General features: G+C 42.0%; 1 protein-coding gene across 4 annotated transcripts in view; it reads left to right on the top strand.

The window, feature by feature from the left end:
* Positions 1-18,807, top strand: part of LOC134911569 (uncharacterized) — a 301,968-nt gene that overhangs the window by 153,368 nt on the left and 129,793 nt on the right. The window lies entirely within an intron of this gene.

The raw sequence follows: 18,807 nt of genomic DNA on the forward strand, positions 1-18,807 counted from the left end.
TACAGTATATCAGATATATATGTGGGTGAAAAACTTAGGATCCAGTTATTATCAAGCAGTATGCTTTAGTTTAAAGACAGGGTCCAACTCCTGTCACATAAAAACAAAGGTGTTGGATTTTAAGAAGGCTTACTTTGCATAAATGTGGAGATGTGTAAGCGATATATTGCCTGATTGGAGGAACTTGAAAGGAGTGCATCACTACTAAAGGCAACAGACCTTTGTATCAAAAGGGTTAGGAAAAGCACGACAAATGGAAGCCAAAGTAGTTCTCAAAAGAAGTATCACTAAGTGTGAAAGCAAAAAAGATGGCCTTTAGGAAATACAAATATACTCAAAATAATAATGACAAAGAGGATAATCTTGACAGATGGAAGGAGGCTAAGAAAGTGATCAGGCATACAAAGGCAATAGCTGAGGGAAAAACCGCTTAGTCAGTAAATAAAGGAGCAAAACTTTTTTAAGTATATAAGTGAAAGAAGAAAATCAAATGGAGGAATAATAAGACTTAAGACAAAGAGTGAGAATTTGGTGGAGGGAGACAAGGTAATCATCTAAATCATTATTTTTGCTAAGTATTCACTACAGAAGGAGAAGGGCAAGGGCTACAGTTAACTTGCAAGGACATTCATAAAAATAAGTTAGATGGAAGTACATTTACAGAGGAGAAGGTCCTAACAGAACTCTCAAATCTGAAAGTGGATAAACCAATGATGCCAGATGGGATACATCCAAGAATACTAAAAGAGCTAAAATATATGCTGGTAGCACAATTAAAAGAGTTATTCAACCAGTCATTACATGCAGGTGCAATTCCAGAAAACTGATGTAGTTCCACTGCACAAAAGTGGAAGCAAGGAAGAAGCAAATAATTACAGATCAGTAAGCATTACATCTATAGTAGGGAAAGTAATGGAAGAGCTATTAAAATAAAAATTTGTGGAATGTCTTAAATTAATCAACTTACAGGATCAAAAAAGCATGGATTTACAGCTGGGAAATCATTATAACCAAATTTTACTGACATTTTTGACACCGTGACTAAAATAATAGATCAAGGGGGGACTATAGATATAGCATATCTAGACTTTAGTAAGGCATTTGACACTGTCCCATAGATTGAATAATAATACAATTAAATGGATAAGAACCTGGTTGCAGGATAGGAAACAGACAGTTGTAGTAAATGGAGTGTATTTTATGGAGTGAAATGTTACCAGTGGAGTACCCCAGGGATCTATATTTGGACCATTGCTCTTTAATATCTTTGTTGGTGACACCGCAAATGGTATTGGTGGGATACTATGCCTTTTTACAGATGATACAAAGATATGCAACAGGTAGACACACCAGAAGAGATAAAATAAATGATTGATGTCTTAGGTGTCACATCTGGCAAGGTTTGAGGATCCGGCAGCTGAGACTTGCCCAATGAGGTAGTTGTCTGTGGGTGAACAAGATGAGGGGGTTGGATATAGTTCCTTCTCATAGGACAAGGGGCAATGAAGAACATAGGCTGGGCTAAGAGTCGGTGGGTTGTAGTTCTTGTGGACAGAGCTGAGGTAGAGAACCGTGGCTGGTGAACGATGACTTAAAGACGTAGTTGTAGACAAAAGAACTGCGGGTTGTGGCTTGAAAGACGAGGTTGTAAATAATGAACTGTGAATGGTGGTTAAAGACGTGGCTGGAGACAAAGAACTGTGGACTGTGACTTGAAAGACGAGGCTGTAGACAATGAACTGTGGAACTGTGAATGGTGGTTAAAGACGTGGCTGGATTCAAGGAACGGTGGACTGTGGTTTGAAAGACGAGGCTGGAGATAATGGGCAGCGGACGGTGGATGGTGGTTTCAAAGAAAAGGCTGGAGCCAAAGATCTGCGGACTGAGGCTTGAAAGACGAGGCAGGAGACCCAAGGCTGACCGTGCCCAAAGGGTCTTACTGGACCGGGTTTTCCAGGAGCGTTTCCACAGGCAGCAGCGGGTTAGGAACGGCAGGGCTGCAGCAGCAACTGAGAACTGGCTAAACAGGATTAGGAGTAACCAGAATACGGCAAGAATCCTGGGGGCACGGGGCTAAAGCAACTACAACAGGGTTGAAACTTGAAGCACTGGCATCTCTGTCCTAAACCAGCCCCCTTTTATAGGAAGAAGTTTCCCTGGATTGGCTGGAAGGAACAGGAAGCAAGGACTGTGCCTCCAACATGGCGGCGCCCAGTACTGCAGACCTTTTACATAGCCACACAGCTCACTGCCCCTGGTTTCCTAGCAACAGGTCAGCAAGCGAGACCCGCTGCAGCAGCGTCCCGCCGCCACGAGCGGACCCCCTCACCGCCGCTACTGCTGCCCTCGGACCCGGCACAACAGCCCACCTCCGTCGCTGCCCAGCCGCCACCTGTGAAGCCCACCCCACGGCCCCAGCATGCCGGTAAGACCCAGGACGCTGACACTAGGTAGACTTGAAAGATGGTCAAGAATGTGGCAACTTTAGTTTAATGCAAAAAAAATCTCACTTGGGTCTCAAAAACCCAAAGGCTAAGTGGAGTATTAAGGGTACTATAATGGAAACTAGTAAGGAGGAAAGGGATTTACGAGTCACTATTTCAAGTGACTTAAAGACAGGAAAGCAATACAACAAAGCAATGAGTAAGGCAAGTCAGATGCTTGGTTGCAGATTTAGAGGAATCGGTAGCAAGAAAAATAAGTAATAATGCCACCTTATAGGTCATTGGTACCACCTCACCTGGATTAATGTTTAAAGATCTGGAGACCATATCTCTAGAAGGGTTTAAATACATTAGAAGGTGTACAAAGAAAAGCAACTAAAATGGTGCATGGCCTCCATCACAAAACTTATCCAGAAAGACAAAAAGATCTTAACATTTATAGTTTGGTGCAGAGATGGTGAATGGGAGATATGGTAGAAACTATCAAGTGTACAAAGGGTTTTAACAAAGTACAGGAGGTAAACATTCTTCATGGAAAAGAAGTTATAGGACATGAGGACATGCACTGAAACTGGAGGGAAGCATTTCTAGGGGAAATTTAAGGAAAAATTACTTAACAGAAAGGGTAGTGGATAAGTGGAATAGCCTCCCATCAGAGATGGTAGAGGATAAGACAGTAGAGCAGGTTAAAACTGGTTTGGATATGCATATGTATATCTTTACAAAGAGCTATGGTTGAGATTACCTAAAGGATAAAAAATGGTCAGACTAGATGCCAAGTGGTTCTTATCTGCCATCAATTTCTATGTTTCTATGGCTTGCACAAGGTAACAACTGCTATAACACTGAAGTCCATACTTGGTGTTTGAATAGTTAACACTGGCCAGTGTACAGTATTAAAGAAATTGCAGGACAAAAGATTCTGCTTTGTATAGAACAGTTCCAGAGTTTCTAGATTATAATTGCATTGCATTGCAAATGTTCAGTTGAATGGAACAAGGACAATCAATACATTTTGTTTAGCCTAACTGAACTTGTTCAGCACTTGTCCATTTTTCAGGCTCTTTATTTCTATCTAAGAGAAATGGGTGGTATTGTTTAACCAATAATTAACTCTTTTGAAGTTAAAGTGGGAATAGGACATGTGCTGTATGAGGTTGTTTTCTGGCTTCCCTCTTATGAACCACACCCACAAGTGAAAAAAGGGAGGGGTATTGCAAAAGTACAGAATGTACCACACATTCTGCCTAGATAGACCACCTTCATGAGCATCACTAAAACCACTAATGGCTTGCACCCAAGCTGAATCATTGGACAGCCTTCTTGCTTTTGATGGAATTGCTCATCAAAACATCTCCACGTGTAACACTGGGATGTGAGATACATGCCATGAAAAAGTATTTTAAGTAGAGATGTGCACCGGAAATTTTTCGGGTTTTTGTTTCGGTTCCGCGGCCGTGTTTTGGATTCGGACGCGTTTAGGTAAAACCTCCCAAAAATTTTTGTCGGATTCGGGTGTGTTTTGGATTCGTTTTTTTTTTACAAAAAACCCTCAAAAAAAGCTTAAATCATAGAATTTGGGGGTCATTTTGATCCCATAGTATTATTAACCTCAATAACCATAATTTCCACTCATTTCCAGTCTATTCTGAACACCTCACACCTCACAATATTATTTTTAGTCCTAATATTTGCACCGAGGTCGCTGGATGACTAAGCTAAACAACCCAAGTGGGCGGCACAAACACCTGGCCCATCTAGGAGTGGCACTGCAGTTTCAGACAGGATGGCACTTAAAAAAAATTAGCCCCAAACATCACATGATGCAGAGATAAATAAAAAAAAATGTGCAAGATGGAATTGTCCTTGGGCCCTCCCACCCACCCTTATGTTGTATAAACAGGACATGCGCACTTTAACAAACCCATCATTTCAGCGACAGGGTCTGCCACATGACTGTGGCTGCAATGACTGGTTGGTTTGGGCCCCCACCAAAAAAGAAGCAATCAATCTCTCCTTGCTCAAACTGGCTCTACAGAGGCAAGATGTCCACCTCATCATCATCCTCTGATTCCTTACCCCTTTCACTGTGTACATCCCCCTCCTCACAGAGTATTAATTCATCCCCACTGGAATCCACCATCTCAGGTCCCTGTGTACTTTCTGGAGGCAATTGATGGTGAATGTCTCCACGGAGGAATTGATTATAATTCATTTTGATGAACATCATTTTCTCCACATTTTATGGAAGTAACCTCATATGCCGATCGCTGACAAGGTGACCGGCTGCACTAAACACTCTTTCGGAGTACACACTGGAGGGGGGGGCAACTTAGGTAAAATAAAGCCAGTTTGTGCAAGGGCCTCCAAATTGCCTCTTTTTCCTGTCAGTATACGTACAGACTGTCTGTCTGACGTGCCTACTTGGGTGCGGTCACTCATTTAATCCTCCACCAGTCTTTCAATGGTGACAGAATCATATGCAGTGACAGTAGACAACATGTCGGTAATCGTTGGCAGGTCCTTCAATCCGGACCAGATGTCAGCACTCGCTCCAGACTGCCCTGCATCACCGGCAGCGGGTGGGCTCGGAATTCTTAGCCTTTTCCTCGCAGCCCCAGTTGCGGGAGAATGTGAAGGAGGAGCTGTTGACAGGTCACGTTCCGCTATAGTTGACAAGTGTCTCACCAGCAGGTATTTGAACATGTGCAGACTTGTGTCTGCCGGAAAGAGAGATACAACGTAGGCTTTAAACCTAGGATCGAGCATGGTGGCCAAAATGTAGTGCTCTGATTTCAACAGATTGACCACCCGTGAATCCTGGTTAAGCAAATTAAGGGCTCCATCCACAAGTCCCACATGCCTAGCAGAATCGCTCCATTTTAGCTCCTCCTTCAATCTCTCCAGCTGATTCTGCAAAAGCCTGATGAGGGGAATGACCTGACTCAGGCTGGCAGTGTCTGAACTGACTTCACGTGTGGCAAGTTCAAAGGGTTGCAGAACCTTGCACAATGTTGAAATCATTCTCCACTGCGCTTGAGTCAGTTGCATTCCCCCTCCTTTGCCTATATGGTAGGCAGATGTATAGGCTTGAATGGCCTTTTGCTGCACCTTCATCCTCTGACGCATATAGAGGGTTGAATTCAACCTCGTTACCACCTCTTGCTTCAGATATTGGCGGGGCAGGTTCAGGAGTGTTTGCTGGTGCTCCAGTTTTCGGCACGCGGTGGCTGAATTCCGAAAGTGGCCCGCAATTCTTCGGGTCACCAACAGCATCTCTTGCATGCCCCTGTCGTTTTAAAAAAAATTCTGCACCACCAAATTCAATGTATGTGCAAAACATGGGACCTGCTGGAATTTGCTCAGATGTAATGCACGCACAATATTGGTGGCGTTGTCCAATGTCACAAATCCCCAGGAGAGTCCAATTGGGGTAAGCCAATCTGCGATGATGTTCCTCAGTTTCCGTAAGAGGTTGTCAGCTGTGTGCCTCTTATGGAAAGCGGTGATACAAAGCGTAGCCTGCCTAGGAACGAGTTGGCGTTTGCGAGATGCTGCTACTGGTGACGCCACTGCTGTTCTTGCTGCGGGAGGCAATACATCTACCCAGTGGGCTGTCACAGTAATATAGTCCTGAGTCTGCCCTGCTCCACATGTCCGTGGTTAAGTGGACACTGGGTACAACTGCATTTTTTAGGACCTAGATGGTATTTGGTATCAGGGACACACTACCTCAAGAAATTCTTTAATTCCCAGTGAATTAATGGTGGATACCGGACACACGTTTAACACCAACACAGCTGCCAAGGCCTGAGTTATCCGCTTTGCAGCAGGATGACTGCTGTGATATTTCATCTTCCTCGCAAAGGACTGTTGGACAGTCAATTGCTTACTGGAAGTAGTACAAGTGGTCTTCCGACTTCCCCTCTGGGATGATGATCGACTCCCAGCAGCAACAACAGCAGTGCCAGCAGCAATAGGCGTTACACTCAAGGATGCATTGGAGGAATCCCAGTCAGGAGAGGACTTGTCAGACTTGCCAGTGACATGGCCTGCAGGACTATTGGCATTCCTGTCTAAGGAGGAAATTGACACTGAGGGAGTTGGTGGTGTGGTTTGCAGGAGCTTGGGTACAAGAGGAAGGGATTTAGTGGTCAATGGACTGCTTCCACTGTCACCGAAAGTTTTTGAACTTGTCAATGACTTCTAATGAATGCGCTCCAGGTGACATATAAGGGAGGATGTTCCTAGGTGGTTAACATCCTTACCCCTACTTATTACAGCTTGACAAAGGCAACACACGGCTTGACACCTGTTGTCCGCATTTCTGTTAAAATAATTCCACACCGAAGAGGTGATTTTTTTTTTTTTGTAATTTGACCAGACATGTCAATGGCCATATTCATCCCACGGACAACAGGTGTTTCCCCGGGTGCCTGACTTAAACAAACCACCTCACAATCAGAATCCTCCTTGTCAATTTCCTCCTCAGCGCCAGCAACACCCATATCCTCATCCTGGTGTACTTCAACAGTGACATCTTCAATTTCAATATCAGGAACTGGACTGTGGGTGCTCCTTCCAGCACTTGCAGGGGGCGTGCAAATAGTGGAAGGCGCCACCTCTTCCCGTCCAGTGTTGGGAAGGTCAGGCATCGCAACCGACACATTTGGACTCTCCTTGGGGATTTGTGATTTAGAAGAACGCACAGTTCTTTGCTGTGCTTTTGCCAGCTTAAGTCTTTTCATTTTTCTAGCGGGTGGATGAGTGCTTCCATCCTCATGTGAAGCTGAACCACTAGCCATGAACATAGGCCAGGGCCTCAGCCGATACTTGCCACTCCGTGTCGTAAATGGCATATTGGCAAGTTTACGCTTCTCCTCAGACGCTTTTAATTTTGATTTTTGGGTCATTTTACTGAACTTTAGTTTTTTGGATTTTAAATGCTCTTCACTATGACATTGGGCATCGGCCTTGGCAGATGACGTTGATGGCATTTCATTGTCTCGGCCATGACTAGTGGCAGCAGCTTCAGCACGAGGTGGAAGTGGATCTTGATCTTTCCCTATTTTACCCTCCACATGTTTGGTTTCCATTTTTTAATGTGTGGAATTATATGCCAGTGATATATATCAATATCAAAGGCCTACTGTACTGTCTGTACTACTACTGCTGGTCACCAAAATGCTGCACTGTCCTACTATATACTGCTCACAGCAATGCAGCACAGATATGGATACTTGAAGTGATTCAGAGCTGCAAGATACAGCAATGGCCTACTGTACTGTACTACTGTATACTGGTGGTCACCACAATGCTACACTGTCCTACTATATACTACTCACAACAACAATGTAGCACAGATATGGATAGTATACTTGACACAGAGCTGCAAGATACAGCAATGGCCTACTGTACTGTACTATATGTATACTGCTGGTCACCAAAATGCTGCACTGTCCTACTATATACTGCTCACAATAATGCAGCACAGATTTGGCTACTAGTATACTTGACACAGAGCTGCAAGATACAGCAATGGCCTACTGTACTGTACTATATGTATACTGCTGGTCACCAAAATGCTGCACTGTCCTACTATATACTGCTCACAATAATGCAGCACAGATATGGATACTAGTATACTTGACACAGAGCTGCAAGATACAGCTATGGCCTACTGTACTGTACTATATGTATACTGCTGGTCACCAAAATGCTGCACTGTCCTACTATATACTGCTCACAATAATGCAGCACAGATATGGATAGTATACTTGACACAGAGCTGCAAGATACAGCAATGGCCTACTGTACTGTACTACTATAATTATATACTGGTGGTCCCCACAATGCAGCACACTGAGCACAGATATTTGCAGCACACTGAGCACAGATATGGAGTGTTTTCAGGCAGAGAATGTAGATATTTTCAGCACACTGAGCACAGATATTTGTAGCACACTGACCACAGATACAGAGCTTTTCAGGGAGAGAACGCAGCCACGTCCTCTCCGTTCAATCTCCAATGCACGAGTGAAAATGGCGGCGATGCGCGGCTCTTTATATAGAATACGAATCTCGCAAGGATCCGACAGCGGGATGATGACGTTCGGCCGCGTTTGGGTTAACCGAGCTAGGCAGGAAAATCCGAGGCTACCTCGGACCCGTGTAAAATAGGTGAAGTTTGGGGGGTTTCGGATCTCAACGAACCGAACCCGCTCATCTCTAATTTTAAGACAATCATTGTCTCCCCAGGACAGAACTCCAAATGAGTAGCTCAGAAGGAGAGATAACCATTGATCCCCTTTTAATAGGCCCTAAAGGCTTTCTTCCACATACTCCCTTTTTGCCTACATGGTGCAGAAGGATTCCTTAGTGTCCTTAGTCAAAGTAAACAAATCCAACATATCAGCAATCCACAATTTTAACCCAAGCACTATCATGAGTCCTCTTAATATGGCCATGTTAGGTCAGATAACCACTTCACGTTCCCCACCACCACCATGGGCTAAGTTGGACATTTTCATGTAGCCATAAAAACTATTAACAGCAATTTCAAGACCCAGAAGACCAGAATATTTCTTGCCCCTTAGAAGCTCACTATATTCACCTGCAAAAGGAAGGCAAACCTTGAGAAACTGCCCAGGAAGACAGAGGAACCAAACCAAACATCCCCTTGCTTGAGTCTTCTGTGAGTAAAGTGGCTACAGCAGCATTTTTGTGTACCCAACACAGGCATGGACATCAGCGGATAAATATCCTAAAGAGAGGCACCACAGCAGTTATTTTAAATGAACAAGAAAATCCATAATAAAAGAAGTTCCAACATCCAAAATACTAAATACATTATCAATTTAGCTGCCCCAAATTATCCCCCACAAATCTATTCTTTCAAACAGGCCTATACATTTTCTTTGTTTCTAAAATTTTGTGTATAGTTTTACACTAGCGCAAGCAGGGGGGGTTTCCAAGTACCTAGAAACCCCCCCTACCGCCGATCCATCACCGTAAGTGACCGATTTTTTTTTTAGGGGGGGGGACGGAGGAGCCATCAGTGACGCTGCAGCCAACCTCTCATATTCAAAGAGATGGCTGAACTGGGAGCTGGTTGAATCTGTGGGCTAGGGGGAGCTGCAGCGGTAGCGCGGCAAGCTCCTCCCAGGTACTTCTCTCTGCCTTGAGTCCCTGCAGCTGCAGGTAATGACAGTGCCAGCATCAAGCAGCTATGTATGTGTGGTGTGTGGCAGGAGGGGGGAGAGGGTTGGGTGTGCAGTATTTAATCAATTATATGTCTTGTGGTGTAATACTGAACATACAAGTGTATGTACTGGCTACTTGTGTAACACTGTAAAAGTGAAGGGCTACTGATGTGGATATTCTGGGCAGGCTTAAGGATCACACTGGACCTATCGGCAATATATCCACACATAACCCGTCAAAGGAGCAGCACACAGCATTATAGACATAAGACAGGTAGATTCTGTCAATGTTTCAGTGTTGTCAGGATGATAGTGGCAACACTGAAATGTTGACAAACTCTACCTGTGTTATGTCTTTATTATACCGAGAGATGCACCTTTGACAGGTTATTTTTTGGACTGTGTCGGCACTGTCTATAGCTATTCTAATTATTGGAGTGCCGGACTGTGATGAGTATATGTATATGTGTGTGTATGTATGTATATACATATCTTCTTTCGTTTTATATATATATATATATATATATATATATATAATATAAATGATGGCACTAGTTGGTATGCGATCAGCGACTCTTTGTCACCCAGAAATGAAGACTCACAGGTGCCCGCAGGCTACTCCAACATTTCGCTTTATAACAACCCTTGTCAGGGTAACCCTGACAAAGGTTGTTATAAAGCGAAATGTTGGAGTAGCCTGCGGGCGCCTGTGAGTCTTCATTTCTGGGTGACAAAGAGTCGCTGATCGCATACCAACTAGTGCCAACATTTACACAATACATATCACATTACTGTTGTAAGGCACCACAGCAGGTTACAGAGGGCATATTAAATCAGTCTCCGCCCTCTTATGCTTTGCTCCACCCCTCTTTGGAAACCCCCCTTCATAAATCCTGTGTTTGCCCCTATTTTAATTATTTGTGTATTATATAGTGCAGCAAATTTTGTTGCACTTTACAATTTGAAACACCAGTGATAAAACAAACTGGGTAATAACTAGGTAATAACAAGCATTCATAAAGGTAGTTTTGCTAAATTTCAAATGCAGCAGGGTGTCTAAGGCCATTAGAAGCAAGACATTTATTTTTTGGGTATTGAAATGATTTAATCATTTATCATCTTTGTCCATGTAGTCACTGGAGTTCTTTGAGTGAATGCCTGTAAATTGAAAGAGTATGGAAGTTAAGACATAGGCCAGAATTTGTTTAACCATGTGTCATAATTATGTACAGAATCAATTATGAATGATTAGTTTTCCCATCAGTGACCTATTTCTCTGAATAAGAGGCAGATTTTATAATTTGCCTAAATAAATCTATGATCTTTGATATGACAGCAATTTTCTCAAAAGCAGTTAAAGAAGTACAGAAAAGGTAGAGAACAGTAATCCATTTAAAAGATGCACTCATTTGCAAAGTTGTAAATACTTAACTTTTATTGGAAATTACAGAATTTATAAAAAAAATACAAAGTTTTACAAATGAGTGCCTCTTCTAAATCTGGTTACTTTTCTCTGCACCCTTTTTAGAATTCAGAAATTCAATAATATTGTGATGGAGTCTCCTCAATACACTTTCCTCACTTAGGAAATCGCATAGTAGGTACTAGGAGATCCTGTGTGATAAAAACCCATATTACATTTATGTGGTCATAAATTTTTGCTGCATTCACACCAAACAGCCCCTCTTGGCATTCCATGTCGCGTGAGTATTTTCTAGCGCTGGGCATCTTTTTTCACTTTTTTAGCCAAAAATGCTTCTTAATTGCAATGCATTCTTAATTTCAATGCAATGTGACTAGAACACATGAGGATATTGTGCTGATTAATTTGATATGACACTTGTATATCTCTGTGTGACTGAGTCTCTGAATCTGTATACAAAAATGCTACAATGTAGCAGCCACAGCTTTTTTCAAATATAAGGTCTGTTTTGCTGTGTATACATATTCAGTCATACACTATATACAAGTGTCATATATCAAATTAATCAGCACAGTCTCCTCATGCATCCTAGTCACATTGCATTGCGATTAAGATGTATTTTCCGCAAAAAAAGACACCTGACATTATCAGAGTTGCACAGGATCTGGAGGATCACTCATTTTATTTTTGACATCCATATAGCCTATTGGTTATGTCTGTGAATTCCTGTAAACTATGTTATATGTCATTCTGGTGGGCTTCAGATCATGCAGGTTCTTAATGTTGCTGGATGTCACACACCCAGTAGCATACAACTGTCCATGATATTATGGATTCCTCATATCAACCACCTTGACAGGCTGAACCTTGTTGATGGTATTGGATCCCCCTTTGTAGGTGCTGTCGATGCTGGAGTATCTGCAATATTTGTACTGTCTGCATTTATCTATGTGTATACCATTGTGATTCACAAGGTGACTGTAATGTGATTACCTCTAATAACTTTAAAAAGTTGGCTCAAATGCTTAATAGTGATGGCATGACATAGCATGGGGGAATGTAATAGGGTGTGAGAATCAGAAAGTGAGATTTTTTGTGAAAGTTTTCTTGGGGGGGGGGGGGGGGGTGTTAAGGTTGATTTTTCCAAGTAAATGATTACCACTTAAAAATCCCCAGAAAACTCTTACAAAATCTCTCACTTTCTGATTCTCACACCCTATAACATTTCCCCCACTATTTCCAAATCACTATTTATTGATTCCTATTTGTCATTGGTTCTCAAACTGTGAGTTGTAACCCTAAAGTGGGTCCTGACCATCCCAACATGAGGTCGTGACTCAATGTTGATGACTGTCAGGTTGATGACTCCTTTGAGCTCTTGGCCAGTGATCAGAGAATTCTGAAAAATCAGTTGAGTGGTCTGTTACTTCAGACTCCTCAGATCACTAGCTTAGATATCCGAGGAGTCATCAGGCAGCTCTGCCCCACCCCAGTGCTCTGCCTGCCCCACCCCAGTGCTCTGCCTGCCCCACCCATCACCCGCTGTGGCTGCCACAGCAGCCTCCATTTTTGGCTCCCTCATTTACATGCAGATATCCACAGGGGGCACATAGCTGGCAGTGAGTGCACTCCCAGGTCCTGGGGCTTCTGAGCTGTAGGAAACTTACAGATGAGGCAGCCGGCAGGAGACTGCAAACAACCACACAGAAAACCCCCTTTTAGCGCGTGTAGACTGTGGATAAATAGAAACCAAATAATTAAATAATAATATTGATTTGATGGCGACGGACTCCCAGACTTATCTGCACCAGTCTCAAATATAGAACTATAGGATTAAGAAAAAGAGCCGCACTGGGGAATCAATACATCAATGATAAGAATGCCGGTAGTTCTAATTTAAAATGAATTTATTAATCACTTAAAAATATATAGCAAATGACTAACACTGGACAAATCTCTAACAGGATATATTGAATGTATAATAAAAGTATCAGCACTTATCGTTACACATGTAACCAAAATATGTTGCAGTTCAAGTCCAATATGAGACTTTGTATCACCCCTGTTAAAATAGCTGTCCTTCACAGAATAGTTATATATTCAAGGTGGTATTTGGATCACTATATTTTGAGGTATATATAATATAATTGCCACTGTTCAATGGAGTTGAAACTTCTCCAGATAGGAATTTAAATTGAAGTGTGGGTAGATGCGCATATAATAAATAATAGTCCCATTTCAGAGCCGAGACTGCCGTCCTGAGTTCAGCCGCATCAGCTGTTTACAACACGGCTGGAGTATCCCATATCTGGGTAGTCCCTGATTGCCTGAGCATCTTGGAGCCAGCTGCTGAAGTGCGAGCTGCACACACTGTTTAGAACCCGAGGATGCTCAGGTCAACCATCTCCTCACACTGCAAATGGATCCCGGCACAAAAGGGGTTAGAGTGAGTAACGCAGGCTCTTCAATGGGACTATTATTTATTATATGCGCATCTACCCACACTTCAATTTAAATTCCTATCTGGAGAAGTTTCAACTCCAAAGAACAGTGGCAATTATATTATATATACCTCAAAATTTAGTGATCCAAATACCACCTTGAATATACAGTATGACTATTCTGTGAAGGACTAAAGCCTTCACTGCAGGTACAAACTATAAAAAAGGAGCTCACCCTTGTAGTTGTATAAGAAATAAGTGATCACATTAGCGGTAATTTCTGTTTTGTTCCTCAGCACAGGAGCTGGCTGGCAACTTTTAGCCTGGGGAGCAAGTCCAGAGCACTGGCCCATAAGTAATGGCGCCATATTAAATGGAGTTTAAAAAAAAATATATTTATTAACAAAAAAAAAATTAGGCCTGGTGTAAATTATCCCAAAGATACTTATAAATTTGTCAGTACGGGTGTGGCTTCAGCAGAGCTGTGTAGTGCAGGGTTGGCCAACCAGTCAGTGGCAAAGAGCCAGAAAAGATCTGTAGTCAAGGGTAAGAGCTATTTCATGCCCGCGCCGAAGACACGCAAGCAGAAATGGGGGCATGGCATAGGTGTCACAAAGCCACACCCCATTTTTATGCGCACACCTTTCGGTTTGATGTTTGTAGGATTATGACCCTGTCATAACCCCATTTTTAGTCATGTTGTACAGTGCCACATACAGATAAAGCCCCTGCACAGTGCCACATACATATATAAACACCAAAAAATGGGTGCCTCCACAGTGCCAGATACATATATTCCTCCACAGTGCGAGATACATATATTCCTCCACAGTGCCAGATACACTTATTCCTCTACAGTGCCAGATACATATATGCCCCACAGTGCCAGATACATATATGCCCCACAGTGCCAGATACATATATGCCCCCACAGTGCCAGATACAAACATGTCTCCATAGTGCCAGATTTGCCCCCATTGCCAGATACACATCTCCCCAGTGCCAGATATGCCCCCAGTGTAAGATACACATGTCCCCCCAGTGCCAGATACACATGTCCCCCAGTGCCAAATATGCCCCCAGTGCCAGACATGCCCCCACTGCTAGCTACACATCTCTCCAGTTCCAGATATGCCCCCAGTGCCAAATATTCCCCCAGTGCCAGATACACATGTCCCCCCAGTGCCAGATACACATGTCCCCCCAGTGCCAGATATGCCCCCAGTGCCAGATATGCCCCCAGTGCCAGATATGCCCCCAGTGCCAGATAGATGTCCCCAGTGCCAGATATGCCCCCAGTGCCAGATAGATGTCCCCCCAGGGCCAAATATGCCCTCACTGTCAGCTACATGTCCCCCCAGTGCCAGATATGCTCCCACTGTCAGCTACAAGTCTCCCCAGTGCCAGATATGCCCACCGTGACAGATATGCCCACAGTCTGAGATACACGTCCCCCCAGTGCCAGGTATGCCCCCACTGCTAGCTACTCATCTTCTCAGTGCCAGATATGCCCCCAGTGCCAAATATGCCCCCACTGCCAAATACACGTCCCCCCAGTGCCAGATACACGTGTCCCCCCAGTGCCAGATATGCTTCCAGTGCCAAATATGCCCCCACTGCCAGCTACATATCTCCCCAGTGCCAGATATGCCCCCAGTACCAGATATGCCCCCAGTGCCAGAAACACATGTCCCCGCAGTGCCAGATATGACCCCAGTGCCAGATAGATGTCCCCCAGTGCCAGATATGCCCCCAGTGCCAGATACACATCCTCCCAGTGCCAAATATGCCCCCAGTGTAAGATACACATGTCCCCACACTGCACCCCCCCCCAAGTGCTGCTTACCGCCATGCTGCTGTTCTGCTCAGTCTGCTGCTATTGAGGGAAGGAGAGCACAGCGTGCGCCTCTCCTGCCCCTCAGTCTCCACTCTCTGGCGGCGTTGATTCTCTCTAATTAGGCGCCGGTCTGTAAGCCAATCAGAGGTCGCGGACTGGCAGCTAAGACTCCTGATTGGCTGCTGGTCCACTAGCTCTGAATTGCTCATGGGCCGGCACCAGGCACTGCAGACTAGGGTAGTGGGAGGCGCCGCGGGAGCTTACGAGCCGCATGCGGCGATAGAAAGAGCCACATGCAGCTTGAGAGCTGCAGGTTGGCCACCACTGGTTTAGTGGAAGGTGGCGGCCGGCCCATGACCCTTGGCAGTAGTGTGGCCCGGGGGGTACATGGCACCCTGCCCACTGGGCCAGCCCACCTTTGCCTCAGCAATGCTACTGTGCATGTGTAGTCGGCTGACGAATGTGTGGAAGCCATTCTGTGGTAACTTTCTGGGGTCCTGTGATACATTTTATTGTCTGATGGAGTCCTAGAGCAAAATAGTTTGTGAAACCTTGCTAAAGTATATGTTAACATTGCTGGAAAAAAGGGCAAATATGACATCATTCCTAACCATGTTGTATTATGGACAAAATAATTTGCATAATTGTTATAAAATAAAAATATATATTAAGAAACATATGTGTGTGTGTGTGTATATATATATATATATATATATATATATACTGTAAATACACATACACACGCACACACACACACACACACACACACACAGTATGTAGTCTCCGTAATCCTAATGCAGTTTTATTTAAACTACCCCTACTGTAAAAGAAAAAAATAGGAAAGAAATACTCTTTGTTGGGGCATGCTTAATACAGTAATAAAAAAGAGAAAAAAAATACCTTTTATTCAATTATTAAAAAAAGAGTAAGGTTACACCCACAAATTTACAAGGATAAAGTTGCTCAGTAAAAATTAGAATGAGGTGAGCACCTCCAATGGACCCTCTAAGGGGGTAAAATGTAGTCTAGAATGATCTAAAGATTCATTATGAGTTGTTCACAATGTAAAATACAGTAGATGAACAAAGTAAGGTGAAAATATTAGGTTATTGTAATGTGGCAATTTAATTTGGATATCAATATTGGTTTCTTAATCTACCCCTAGTATTTAATATTGTTGTTGTAAATTCTCTATTATGTGGAGTTTGGGTAAGAGTAAAAAATTTTTTGGATAATTGTCTCCTTAAGACTTTGGAGAAGCTCTCCTTCTGAACTGTGTCTTTATATGAAATAGCATGTATCCTTTTGCTTCTCTATTGGATTGCTTGGTATAAGTCCAATGAAGGGAACAAGCATATACATTTTACATTCACGGAGCTGGGGGAGTAGTTTATGGCATATATTAATTAACTGTTGAAGGAGACCCTGAATCAGTGTCTTGTCCAGGGATAGCCATCGGTGTGGTAACCATTGATGGTGATATAGTAAGTGACCTTCAATGTCTGCTAATTATGTAATGGATGACCTTTGATTGTTTCCATAACTGATGGTCATCCCATTTTATTCACTGACTGGCCTGTGGGCCAATCAGAACACAGGGATAGTGCTTCATGGATGTTGGGGAGGAGCTATGCTCCGTGTCCAGAGACACCTTGTTAAAAAAAAAAAAAGCATTTGGTTATTCCATGCCATTGATGGAGGGAAGCCATCTGGTTCTCCCCCCATCAATGTCAAAAGTATTCTACTTAGGCCATAAACCATCAATGATTATGAATGGTCGATGGCCACTCCTACTAGGGCCACATGTGTTCTATAAATGCCGCTGTCTGCATGCACTTAAAATAAAAAGTGTCAAGAGCTTGACCCAAATACAGTTTATCGAGATTCAATTTATCTATTTAAAAAAAAAGTTGGTGTCCGGTATTTTGGATGCAAAAAGCTTTGCATTTAGAATATTTACAATAGAAGCATGCTATTTGAGATTTATGACACATATTGTACTGTCTTAATGATATTATCTTTTAATAAAATAGCTATGTTTAATGTACTTTGCAAATTCTCATTTACTGTGTAATGTATTTCGCATTAAAAAAAAAATCCTAATAGGATGGTAGGATAATGAGGTTTTTTTCTTTAAGTCTTAACTAGCCCATGTGCTTTTCTGAGAAATAATCTTTTCTGCTAATGCACTTGCTACTTGTTAAGCAAAATATAAAACTTAATTATATATATTTCTTTTCTTCTTCTGCAGCTGTGTCTCATTAGGTTTCAGGCTCTTGACTGATTTCATTGTAATCTCTGACCCTCCTGCAGTTACAATTCAGTGAAAAGTAATAATTAAAATCAATTGCAGAGTAGACAAATAGAAGATTTTATGTTTCAGAATCAGACCCTTAAATTAACTTTGAGTCACATCATCCGCATTTTAGTTATCTTTTGGTACGTTTTCTAGTGTCTTTGTGCTGTTCAATGACCTAATATATAATTTAATAAATGCATTAGATATTTTATAGCGCTTCATTTTCTAAATCATTAGAAACATGCCACACATATTATGTTTATTTTTGTTTAATTGGATAGAAAGTTGCAGATGTATATATTTCATGCTCACACTCTAATATCAGAAATTCTATAAAGTAAGTAAAGTGCTACAGTAAAACAACATAATTTCATATGTACTGTAATAAAACATTTTACATACTTTTACTATTCAGAAAATTAGTAACAAACTTTTTAGAAGTTTTTCTACAAAAAATATTATTATGTAGTGATTTAGGTTACTAAACTACAGAATATAGTGAGATAGGGATACTTTAATTGTAGTTGGATATTCTAAAATATTTTAATCTGTAGAATTATTAGCAAATAGCAACATACAGTTTAAGACGGTTTAATGGTTTTAAAAATTAATTCTTTAATATATTTTGCAAGGTTGAGTGCAAAAGGAAATTATATGTATATATTATTCACACAAACAAGTTATACTTTGTAAGAATATATGAAAGTAAGATAATGACCAAAACAATATTATACTGAGGAGATTGCTGAGGCATATATATGAGCTAAGAAATTAGAATTAGTTTGGCTTGTGCTTGATATTAGTTTAGTCAGTCTAATGATTGTTTTTGCTTGGAACATTTGTATAGTACTGTAAGCAATTACTGATGATTTACATAGATTTGGGTTTTTTTCTGCTCAAAAAATGGTTTATTGTCATCTTAACAATGTTTTATTTCTGTGGTGTGATTGTGCTATAACATGGTATGTAAGCCATAGCTTTTTATTTTTAATCATTGTCAGATTGTTTGCTTGTTCAGTTTCCCTAGAATGCAAAGCAGTATAATATTGTTACTAATGTGCTGTACCTCTATACACACTCTTTCAAACCATTCATGACTTTTAAAATTTGTTATTGTTATTTCTTGCAAACTATTTTAAATTAAAATTTTAAAATAGTTTG

Source organism: Pseudophryne corroboree, chromosome 4 (genome assembly GCF_028390025.1).
Source record: "Pseudophryne corroboree isolate aPseCor3 chromosome 4, aPseCor3.hap2, whole genome shotgun sequence".
In the NCBI taxonomy this organism is placed as follows: domain Eukaryota; kingdom Metazoa; phylum Chordata; class Amphibia; order Anura; family Myobatrachidae; genus Pseudophryne; species Pseudophryne corroboree.